This window comes from Drosophila sechellia, chromosome 2L, assembly GCF_004382195.2.
Source record: "Drosophila sechellia strain sech25 chromosome 2L, ASM438219v1, whole genome shotgun sequence".
NCBI lineage: Eukaryota > Metazoa > Arthropoda > Insecta > Diptera > Drosophilidae > Drosophila > Drosophila sechellia.
The window spans coordinates 9,000,040-9,012,765 of record NC_045949.1 but is presented as its reverse complement, the minus strand read 5'-3'; the positions used below and the strand labels follow the sequence as shown (position 1 = coordinate 9,012,765).

At 39.3% G+C, this 12,726-nt stretch overlaps 1 protein-coding gene across 3 annotated transcripts in view; it reads right to left on the bottom strand.

Annotated features, from left to right (window-relative positions):
- Positions 1 to 12,726, bottom strand: part of LOC6611790 (neurogenic protein mastermind) — a 63,223-nt gene that overhangs the window by 35,980 nt on the left and 14,517 nt on the right. The window lies entirely within an intron of this gene.

Sequence of the window (12,726 nt, the reverse complement as noted above, 5' to 3'; positions counted from 1 at the left end):
GAAATGGAAGCGGGATATTGGAACATTACCATTGCCATTTTGTTTGTGTTTGTTTTGCTCCAATTAGCAACTCGCTCGCTCTCTAGCTCTCTCGCTCTCTGTCCCGGTCTTGTGGCTTTGTCGCTTGCGTCATTTTGCCTTTGCAAAGCCAGTATTTTCTTTGCGCGGAGAAAGCTTTTCTTTGGGAACCCAAACAGCTGCTGTGGCTGTGTCGCCTTGTCGCCGTGCAGCTTTCACAGTGTGTTTCATTGTCATCTCGCCTCATTCATGATGACGCCAAAAGAAAGCAACAACAGCACTAGCAAAATCAAAAGCAGAAAGAAAACGCCGGTTGGGATAGGGTCTCAATTCCATGTGGGATTCCCTGTCCCTTCCTCTCCCTCTATCCGTCTATCTCCGCGACCGAAAACATTGGCGATCTGCTGCTGAGATACGAATATGTACATGTAACCACAACCATTAGGTGTGTTTTTGTTCCCCGCCAATGGGCTTATCAACATGAAAAACGACAAGTAACTCAATCATAACCCAACGTGAAACTAAATTACACTCAAAATAGGGTTACCACACGATTATGAAGTGGGTAGAGCGAGGAACTAATTAAATGTTCTACAAACACAATTTCGTACCCATTCATAAATCTCTCAATGGGCCAAAATCAAATCAAGTAAAAGACTTTTTAATGAAAGCCGCAAGATTTATGAACACTCGAGATCGCATTTTTAATTAAAACACAAAACTGACGAGTGTAGATGAGAATGAGAGCTTTCAGCAATTGAGCGAAAATAGTTTGCTGAATTTTTCAGATGCGAAATTTGGATTGAGAGGCACGCAAATGGGTATTATTTATTCACACATCCACATTAGGCGATTGATGTTTATTTTGATTACCATAAAAACGAAGTACGGAAACAAATCGATTAATGAAAATATTTTGTAGGCGAAGCAAAATTTATAGGACACAGCTGTTTTTGAGAAAGAAATCCAAAATCTTTCTAAGGATTAATATTTTTTATATAGAATATAGTAGTTTTTGCGGCTGGTTTCAGTGATTTTCGCAGATCTTAGGATCTGTACAGGAATACCATTAATTTCGCATAAAAAGATCGGGGGAATGAGTCTGAAATAAACGAGGATTAGGATTTTAACAGCTTCCCCGCTACGTCGTGTACACCACAAAATGCTCCATAAAAGTGTCGAGATTTCTTAAAAGTGAGAACATGAAACCCGCGCATTATCACAACTTTAATGAGTTGTTCTATGGCTGGAAGGAAATAAAAATATGAGGGGAAGAAAAGGAAAATAAAAACTGTCAGAAGGCAACGTGTTCTGGCCATTCCCAAGCGTTCCCCTCTCTCACCGGTTCGCTCAGAGAAACGAACGAAAAACGCTAACGAAACGAAAATGCAAAATGTCAATGTCCTATACTGTACAGTTCAGCGTCAGAATTGCGTCGCAGTTTTGTGTTTTTGCCCACAGAACGCAGAACTGTTCTCGCGGAACGCCGGAATGGAACGCGATGCAAGCCAACAGAAGCGAAAAAATAAGACGAACGTAAGCGTGGACTTCTGGAATGGAGCCAGTATGAGTGTGTGTGTAAGAGAGTGTGGAATGAAGCAATGGGGAAGTGGGGATTACGGGGGACTCGCATGTGTGCGTAGTCCTCTTTGGGGCTTCTCTTCTCCTAAGGGGTATAACACTATTCCGGACACAAATTCATCAAGAACGTTGTCCAATAAACAATAATCAAAACAAGCTTGCCCAAGATACTTTAGCAAAAAGTATCTTTTGTCCAAGTTCAGGGGGATATTATTTGATAGGTATATTATTTAGAAGAGGTTTAAAAGTGTGTATAATTTTTTAAAAATGAAACTTTTAAGAGTATTCAATAAGACCCTTTTTAAACAATTCTACTGCATGACTTTCTGCAAAGTTTCTTTCAGAGTTTCGCGCGCGTCATAAATCCAAAGCAAATACCAAATACAAATAACGTCATTTGTCCGAGCCTTGGTATCCATATCCATCTTTGTGCTCCTCCCATATTGCATTGGTTGGAGCAACTTTTTTAATAAGCGCCGATAACTGGCAAAGAACGGGGGCGATTCGAATGAAATGAGTTCTTGTTGAGCCAATACTTAATGAAAAACGGAAATGCCATTTTAGATTTATAGTTGTGATAAACAGCAACCGCAGCCGGCAAAGAGCAATTGGCCAGTTGAAAGTTGGTAACAACTTTTGGCCGGCTTTGCCAACAGATGTTGGCGGAACTTGTTCCTCGCCTGCGGCCAAAAAGTTAGCCAAGGAAATGTTGCACAAACTTCAAAAAAGATTTAAGGCTTCCTCGCTGAAGCTGAAGAAAAGGCAGTATAAGTCCACACTAAAAACAAAAGTTAAATAGTTACCCCATATTTTTTAAGAGTGTTACCTCCAAGCATTGATTTCTTATACGAACTTACACTAATCACGGTAACATTTACTTTCTTCGAATTCATTCGATACATACCTGCAATGAGAAGAAACCCAAATTGAATTAGCAATGCGTTGGGGGAAAACAATTCTAAAGAAATGGAAAACTCTTGGAAGAGGCACCCGAACAATAAGAAACCCACAAATAGCCACAGACCCATATACGTAAGTACCGCCACTGGCTGATTTTGTTATTGTTGTTCGCCCTACACCTGCACGTGTAATCAAATACAATAAGCCATAAAAAATTATCATAAACAAGACGCTGCCAATGCGGCCAAATGAAAAATAAAGTTGACAATGAGACTGGAATATTGAGGGGTGGTCGATTGGTAGGTGGCTGTGGTGCCTGGTCCCTGGCATTGTTATTGGGTCGAAGGTGAGCCCGAGCTGGAGCCCTCGAAAATCCTTTGGCACACACAGACAAGGACACGATGGCCTGGCCAGCAGCAGCAGCAACAACAACAACTGGCATTGGCATAAATTAAGGACCAACATGTTCGGCGGCAACAACAAGGCTCCACAAGTGTTGACAATAATGGCAACACGAAAAGCTTTGAGGCTGTGTCAATTCGATGACTGTCCTCGCTGAGCTCCGATTTTCCCCGACACTTGCTCCCTATTTTCCCCATTTTCCACACTCACTCTGTCGATTTGCTTAGAATATTTTACAGTTCGTGCCGTTTTGAGTGAAACATGATGTTTGGCTAATTCAAAAGATTTACACTGAATTTCGCAATTCAATTTTTCTTATGATTGAACAGTTGCCAACCGAGAGAAATTTTCCTTGCTCACTTTGCGACCCATTGCATTTATTTTTTCATTCAATCGCAGCTCTAATAAATTCGTTGGAACTAAATTCTTATTTAAAGAGCTTCTTAAAAAATGTATGGATTTACTTCAAAGAGATATATATATTTCTAACCATTAAATTACATTGGAATACTGAGAAATATTTCACCTTTGTTATGCCCTCTTAGAGGACATTAAACTTGAAGCTTTAATAGCGTAATAGCCACCTACTCTGCGCCTTTTGATAAAACAAAAAGTCAGCAAATGAATGTGGCGCCCATGACGTCACCGCGGGGTATATACAAAAAAGTATATATGAGATAAAAAACAGAAAAAAAACGCATCAACCCCTGACGAAAAAGTTCATTGTCTTAGCTTTACAGTTTATTGCACTTAATTAACGTAAAAAGTTTGGTCGGGAGGAGGGGAAGGCTCGCCTCGCCTTCTGGATGGCAACACCTACCAGCTGCAGATACATAGATACAGATACAAAGCGCCAGCGATAATGAATTATTAGCGAAAAACAGCAGGGCAACAGCCAGAGTATCTTTATCCCGAATCTCGGGCTGTATCTGCCGGATATTAGAGCACTGCCAACAAAGCGACAACATGTGTCGCCCCTCCAGCAACATGCAACGTGCAACAGCCGCAGCAACAGAAGGCGAAGGCGTTGCAAGTTCTTAGGAACTTTGAATCACGGTCTTTTCTTCCCCCAATTTCTACAATTTCCCCCGGCTGCCCGCACTCGAAGTTCTTTTAATGTTGCATGGCAAATTAAATTTCTAAATTGCAGCTGTCGTCGCTCTGCCGCACATTTGTCTTGGTCTCCGTGTGTCCATAATCTTGCCAATAGTATCGTCATAAATCATGGCAGCCGAACAGCCCAGACATTTCATCAAAATCCGCAAGAGGATCTCATTCCCCGCTCGACATTGCGTATACGCCGCGTGTGCAGCCGGGAATTGAAGCGTGGTGTCCCAGACCCAGACGCTTGAAAGAGCTGCCAGGCAATCGCCACATTTCTAATAATTTACAGACAAACTAAGGAATTCTCTTGGCATTTTATTAAATAAAAGGAGGTCTTATAATGAAGAATAAGATAGCATTCTTCCCAGCAAACTGGTTTACGCTTGTTTCTGATTTCTTCGAAAATTTAAATTGGTAACATTCCATAAGGCTTTCTTAAGCAATTAATTGTATCTTAGGTTCGTTTGACATATTTTAGTTCAAAATAAGTACATAAGAGATTTTTTATTAAATTTTGCGAGCAAAGTTTCAAATTTATACATTGCTTCATTGTTCACCATTAATTAGCACTCTATGCCCACCACAGAATTCAAGCTGACTTTATTTCACAATGAAAGTAAAATCTGTGAATCACTCGAAACGCATTCCCCGCATTCATTCGAATTGAGATACAATGGGCAGACTGCACCTATGTATGCTTTATGGTCTGGCCCCAAATTGCATGTTTAATTGCAATAAAGAAACAACGCTCGCGAAAAAAAAAACGATGAAAAAACATACAAACAAACAATGCCGCGGTGGAGAGAAAATACAGAAGCAATTTTCATGAAATTTCGCGCACAGCTGAAAGACACAAAACAGCTGCAGCAAAGTGCAGTTGGAAAATGGAAAATGGGGAAATTTCAATGCACAGCCAGAGCGCGAGTGGGATAGCAGAAAGAAAATCCACCTCCCGCTGTTTAATCAAAGGGAATGAATGAAACCGCACCCAAAAATGCTCCGAATAAGACTGAAAACTCCGGTCACAAAAGACAAAAGTATCCTTACATGCTAAAATCCAATTAATAATTTAATTCGCATTAAATGCCATTTTCATTAAAGTTTTTTGTTCGGTTTGTTTTTTCCGCCGCTGAAATTAAACAAGGAAAACTTTGAACAAAGACCAACAATGGTAATGAGTCGAACTTGAAAGTTCTGTGAAACGGAAGTTGCAGTAATTAACATGAATGTTCAAATAAATGTGGCAAAAAGCAGGCAAGAAACTATAAATAAATTAACTATGAAATTACAAAAATCGACCATAAAACATTCATAATTAGCAATAGCGATTTTTTTATTTAAGGTTATTTTTTTTAGTTTATGATTTGGTTCTGAAAAAAACACTAATTAATACTGTTTATAATGAGAACATCGACTGGTTTGTTCCAGCCTTCAATTATTAAGCGCGTTGAATGGTTTATAACTAATTCTAGTTAAGTATATAGATTACTTGGCATAATTGTTTCATAGTTAATAGCTAATTGATTCTCATGGGGCTTATAATCAATTTGTTATAGTTTTTGCAAGCTTACTTTGATTTACAGAGGATATTTGATTGATTTGTGACCCAAAAAATTAGCAATAGTGAAGAATTTTAAATTAACTATTTTTATGATTGGTTTATTATTTCATGAATTATTAATTTGCATACACAAACATTTATTTAAATATTTGTAGCACTCAGCGGAATGTACATATAACTCTTGCTGTGATTTTAACGATGTCAACTACTTATTTAATAATAATTTATGCAGCAATAAAAACTCATTGTTGCTATCATTAAATTAATTGATGGCCGGCCAACGCAGAAAGCTGCCATTTGCATAATTGATACTAATATTTTAATGGTCACCAAGATTAAAGTCTAACCTGGCGAAGAAGTGGCTAATTTTTCCATATCGAATATTGAAATAATATCTGTATGTAAAAACGTTCGAAAGTTCATGTCACAATAAAAACTAAATGCCTGGCTCATTGTCGTAAAAGTTTTTGTCGGTTTATGGATGGGGATAATGGGGAAGGGGAATGGAATGGATTTTTATTATAAACGAAAACGAAATGTGCACCGATGGGTGGGATTTTGGGGGAGAAGAGGGACTGCGGACTTGGGGCTTTCAATGGCCCCAAGATGCTGATGCATACCGAAAAGTCTTCAGAGCGTTGATGAGACATGAAACGAAGCGGCAGTCGGACAGACAGACAGATACAGATACATTTGCAGATTCGGATACACAGATACTGATGCTCAGAATGCAGTGTGTGTCTGTGTGGAGAGATTCAGAGATGCCTTTTAGCTTTTATTACATATGGTTGCGCTGGTGTGGATGCAGCAGGCGGCGATGGAGATGATGGAGAAGATGGAGACCGAGACGAGACATGACCTACCCCAAGGCAAAAATTATTATTATTTTCTTCTTCTTCTTATACGATTCCATATATACGTATATACTTTTTTGTTGGTTCCCTCGTTTTCATTTATATGATTTTCTTTATTATTACTCTTGCTCTGGGCTTCTCCGCTCTTTTCTGGGTTGGGTTTTGCCGAAATGAAGCCGTAAAATTATATATGTACGCATGCCACGGCATTCCGTTCCCCAATCAGTCCTTCCACCCCGATATCCCCCATATGTCCAACTTCATTGTTTCAAACTGCAGCGAGCAATAAATGAGTAATACGGTAATAAAAACAAAGTTTGCACAGCACACGACTGAAGGAACCTTTGTCTCCCGAAATTCTGGCCAAGAAATGTGTTTATCTTGGTTAGTTTCAAAGACAATAGCGCTTGGTCATAACATGTCCTGTGAATCACAATGGGTAAATATCAATTAAGAGATAATGTAACTTTTGCACTAAGAAAATTGCAAGAAACTTGAATCTTGCAACTAAGAGAAAAATGAAAATAATATAAATGTGATTTACCATTTAAATAGACGTTCTTCCGGAAAAATAATGAGTATAAACAATGGAAAATTTAAAAAAACTGCAACGCATGACATTTTGAACATAATTCGCTATTATATTAATACCATCGCTTACATATCTGTGCATTTATCAAATAATCAGACCGTGTCTAATGCCGGCAATGATACCGAAAACGAACCATCTGTATATCTATGTATATATCTATACCCACGTCGCTATAGAGTACATCCCATATGAAACCCCAACATGGCAGCAAGATCGCACTCACGGATACGAAAGCCAGCCCATAAAGACAAAGGCATTAAATTACAACTGGCAAACGAAGCAGCACAGAAGTGTAGCTAATGTTTTGCTACCTGCCACCCAAAACCACCTCATACCCCCTCAAAAAATAATAATACAAAAAAAAAAACAGAAAAAAAACAGAAAAAAAAAACTCCAAACGAAACCATAATTTAATAGCAGCTACTACACCAACGGTCGCTCGCTGTGTTGGTCTAAACTTGATTTCAAAGTTAAACCAACCTTAACCAACATTTATAGACATCAAAAACTTTGGCGGCGCAACGAAAACGACAAAAAAACGTATTTTTTAGTTTTGGGCTTAAACTTGATTTGCAGAAAAAAAAAGCACAAGCAAACATTTTGGATTTGAAGGTGAAGTTGTCTTTATTGAGGTAGGAATGCCAACTGATGGAGTACCGAGAGGAGAAGTAAACCTGACGTATTCTATGGGTAATTAAGCAGACTCTTGAGCCACAAAACCTTGGGCTTGAGGTTGAGCCGAGCCTTCTAAATTGCCCAAGGAAGGGTAAATATTACCATAGAGCATGCAAAAATAGGGGGGAGACATTTAATGCAAGGATAAGCTCATTAAGAGACCAAATGGTAAGCTTAATCTTAAACTAACTCTTCTTAAGTTAATAGCTGTGACTCAGTATTCCAAGCTTAATACTATCTAACCAATGCTAACCAATATGTTTTGCTGTCCAAGTGATGACATAAGAATGTACTTAAATATTTACAATTCCCATCGGCGCATTTCGAAAGAAATTAAATGAAAACTTTTCCCCAAACAGCTCTATTTATCCGTTTAGCCATGCAAACCTGAATTAATAATTAATACCCTGCATTGGCAGAGTTGGAAATTGATAGATACAACGTCGAACCGCAGTAACTCAAGTCAAAATATTCAATAATTTAAAAGTGACCTGCGGAAGTGTAAGGAGTTTAAGGGTTCAAATTGTGCCACTGTTTAATATTTAAACGTTTTTGCAGTTTCGATTGAGCTTAATCAATGTGTGAGCTTCGACAAATAATTGTTGTTTAACAAAACCCATGAAGGAAAAATATTGGAAATCTTTGGCTTGGGTAATTAGCTCATTCCACCTGAAGGATTTCAACTCGTCTGCCGACTGTCTGCAAACAACGAGGATCACATTACAAATTTTCTGCTTGTCAGCATGAACAAATTTCCAGCAGCTTGTAATTGATATTTTGACATGTATCCCTAAGCAGTTCACCGCCTCTCAAATGGGAGGCAATATATATATAAGATTCGATTTCATTCGACGCTGCTGTGTAGGTTTTTCTCACCAAAAATAAATATATTTATATTAGGCTAATGACATAGACGGATTGTATATCAAATGTTGTTTGGCTGGCTGCTCAGCTCCTTCTGATGTAACTTTTCAATCAATTGGATGCCAACACCATGGAAAATGTGTGTGATAAAATTTGTTAGTTTTGAAGAATTTTACAAGCAAAGCTATGCTCAGACAAGTCAAAAGTTATAGAGTCCGTTGAGAGCCAATAAATTAAGCTTACAACAAAGCCAGTATAATTATATGAGTCACAAACGAATTTATTTTCTATATGCATTAAAAAGCTACAGTCATAAAAATGTTGAGAAAATATTTAAGAAGGAGTACTGGCAGCATACTTTTCTCAATTTGCAATGGTTTTTTTGTAGCCTAGTGTTTGTCTAGTTTCACCACACGCATTCTGGAAAAAACTATAAGAAATTGAAAGCAATTTGCCAAGAAGAAAGGCAGAAATAAAGAACAGAGCTATGTATGCTATCACCAGAAGCGAAAATTATTTTTCCAACTCACAGCGGAAAATGTACGAGCAGGGAAAAAAGGAACGCAAACTGCAATATCGCGCTGTCTGCATATAAATTTTGGTTAGGCGACACAAAGGCAGTGGAGCCAGAGGGAAAATGCGTCTGATAAGGATGAAAATAAAATGCGATAATTTTTTTTCTCTTTTTGCGCCAATGGTTTTCATGGAACGGACAGTTTGTGGGTGCCATTTGGGTTTGGGGATGGGGAGCCAGTGGTTATGGGGGATCCAGAGAATTTCAGCTACGGAATGACAAAGTATCTGGCCAACAACAAAGCTTAAGTCATAAAAAAAGTTTCCTATGAGGCGTCAACGAGACGACGAGCGCTCTCTCTCTCCCATTTTCTTGGTATTTTCGCTTTTTGTGTGTTAGGAATTTTCCTCAAGCCAGTTGCCTGATTGCATCCAACAAGGGAAAATTTAGCAAGACAACCCAGTGAGGGTCTTTATATATTGCCCCCTTCCGTGGCAACGAAATCTGTTTACAAATTTGATTTGCCTGCCACGCCCAGCACAATTAGGGCGAGCAAAAAACCATCGGAACATTCTCACACTCAACTGGAGGCCTACGAAACAGGGGCGTAGTTCGCATAGGTGCTCCATAGGGGGTTTTACTTATCGATACTGTGCTTAAGAACCATCGTAATGATGCTAAAATTAGGCAAGTTTAGGTTATAAGTTGAAATCAGTCTACCCAATATGATCCAATAGGATCTCAACTATTTAATATTTCGTACTGAATGTTTTAACTTAAGATCCATATATGTTTTTTGGTGGAGTATAAGGTATGTAACTAACCCCTTTTCGAGGACGCCGCTGCCCATGGAGCACCGCAGATATGGAAAAGCGGGCCTGCAGTCTTAGTCGCATTGATTGTTATGTAAGCGGCTTATAATTTCTTCTCGCCGAGAGAGCGCCTGTCTTCGGATGTTGGGGAAACGAATTTAATTTTTGTTGTCGGGCGTAGCCAAGTGTCGATTGCCGTTTCCCATGTTAAGGTTGTGTGTGTGGGCAGCTATGGACTATGGCTCATCGTTGTTGTTGTTGTGCTGCCCTGAAAATTGCTGTTGCCAAATGGGAAAAGTATGTTTTCAGGCGCTTAAAAAGTAAATTATAGATGGTGTGTCCAGTCCTCACTCCGCCATTTCCTTTTGCCCATCGTAGAGTCCCCTCCATTTATTTGCCTGTCGCACGTAGTTAGTCCTATTCTGTGGCCAGTGGACAAAGTAACAAATTCACTTGGGCTGTGAGAAAAGTTTGGGATCTCTTTTGGAAAAGAGGATGGATTAAGCCGGGTTAGAGCGTAGACCTAATCACTGGGTATGGTGGAAAAACTGGGGTCACTTAGGCAATTATTGATGGTCAAGTGGTATTTTGTTGGTTTGTGGGCGTTGCAGTGGGTGTGGCAACATCAGAAAACCAACTTGCGCTTAGTTTATGTCTTTGGAATCTGCATGCTAAGTCTCGACTAGCTTTTGTTGTTCCGTGATATTCATATGGATGGACATACGGACAGTTGGACGGATATGGACAGATCGACTCGGCTAGTGAATTCAGTACCCTTTTTACCCTTTTATTCCACAAGTAACGGGTATAAAAACAAAAAATCGTTATTATTATCCAAATATGTGTTATGCATACATCCCTTTATAACTAATCCCCATAGCAGACCAATTTCATAACCAGCGCGCTCTTAAAACCCAAACTCGCTTTCCCGCTGCGGCGCAGAAAGAAACGATTTTCACTAAATTATTTTCACTTTTCTTCATAGGCCGACGCGATGAAAACGAAAGTGAAGCAAAGTCAAGTCCCCAGCGACCATCGAAGCCACCGTTACCGGAGTGGAGTGATGTGGATATGGACTGTGGACTGGAGCGCGGAGTGGAGTAGAGGGATTGGAATGGTGTGGAGTGATTGCATTGTTTTCTACGTCCATGTACACGGAGATATTAGATAGGCCTACCGACACGGAGACCCGATGAGCTCAAGTCGGAGTCAAAGTCGGGGAATCGAGCATGCTGATGAGTTTGGCCTACTTTCACTTTCATTTTCTAGTTTCGGCTTACAAGCGTAATCATTTTTGGTTTTTCTCTCTTTGATATTCAGGCGTTTTTGAGCCGGTTTTCCAGAGAGCCATGATGTGAGAGACCCACTGACAATGAAATAAAGTTGTTTCACATTTCATGGTTGCTGCACTGACAGACCAAAAAAAAAAGTATATATTGTATAGGCCTACGAATTATTGCAAAGAAAAACTAAAACAATAGGCAAAAAGTTAATTTTAGACCAGGTTGGCAAAGAAAAATGTTTGGCGATTGCTCATCGCAACGTAGTCATTGATGGATTTCCCATTTTTCTGTACATTTTTTGAGCTCTCAAGTGATGCGACTACACTAGACTACATAAAAAAGCACCGCACCGACACTCTTATTGCTCACTTTCACTTATTTTTCAATGACAATTAGTGGCAACAAAACATAAACACCAAGCTGAAGCCACAGCGATTCACGTTTCTCATTTTAATTGCAAGCCAAAGCTTTAAATAATATAATTTTAATTGTTTTTTTTACCAGCTGTTTAGTGTTACAATTATTGTTTCCCCAAAATGAAGAGTAACTGTACTTAGATATGGAAAAATTTTAATTAGTTATTGGGCATGAACGGTTGCATATAATATGATTTGCATGAGTGCTTCTTGATTTGGATTTAATTGGAGGGAAAAGTTGGAAACCCGCGGGTGAAAAATGGGTAAGTTACCTGGAAAGTCAGTGGATAGCGCAAGACTTATTGGACTGCATTGGAATTTTAACCCAAAGCTTCGATAAAACCAACTATTAACCCTTGGTTGCCAGGCGCCCTTTCTACAGACCCAACTGTTTTTGAAATCACAAATGGCACTTGTCATAGATTCCACTTCGGATATCCAAAAACCAAACAAGTTCGTACGACAGTAAAACTTGAGCTGAGGGCGAAAATAAAATCATAAAAATCCAGCCACATAATTCCCACTCACACACAACTCGAGTCAAGTTAAACTAATAAAAAGAGTAATAAAATCAATTTCAATCAAATTACCAAAGTAAAATAAATACCACCAAAAAAACGCGAGAAATTATGAAGCAAAGAAACGAAAGCGGAGACATCACAAAAAAGTGCAAAGACGAAGCAGCCAGCAAATTGGGAGGCCATAAATCAAATGCCGAAATATGCGCCGAATATTATAGGAAATACGGGGAATACCGGGGGAAATAGGGGTCACTTAGAGATAGAATGCAATCTTCGGGGAGAGCACGAGTTTTAGGTGGTATGCCTCGAGGTATATTGGTTTCTGTATCTGTATCTTTGTATTTGTATCTGTATCCGAGAGATTCGCCGACCGGAGCGTGCAATTAATGATTTTGTCGGGGCGTGATGTCGCAATATTCAATGAGCTCCTAATGACTGGCACATGAGTGTTAGGACCCCAGTTATAGCACTTTAGATTAAATGTCTAGCCCAGACAGACCGAAGGGGGGGCAGGGCACATAAGAAGCTATCGCCTCTGTGATAAATGATGGCTGTTTTTTTCACTTTGCGCACTGAAACCTGGATGGCAGCAGCCATGTCTGCAAATACTAAACATTTGAGGGTCTTCA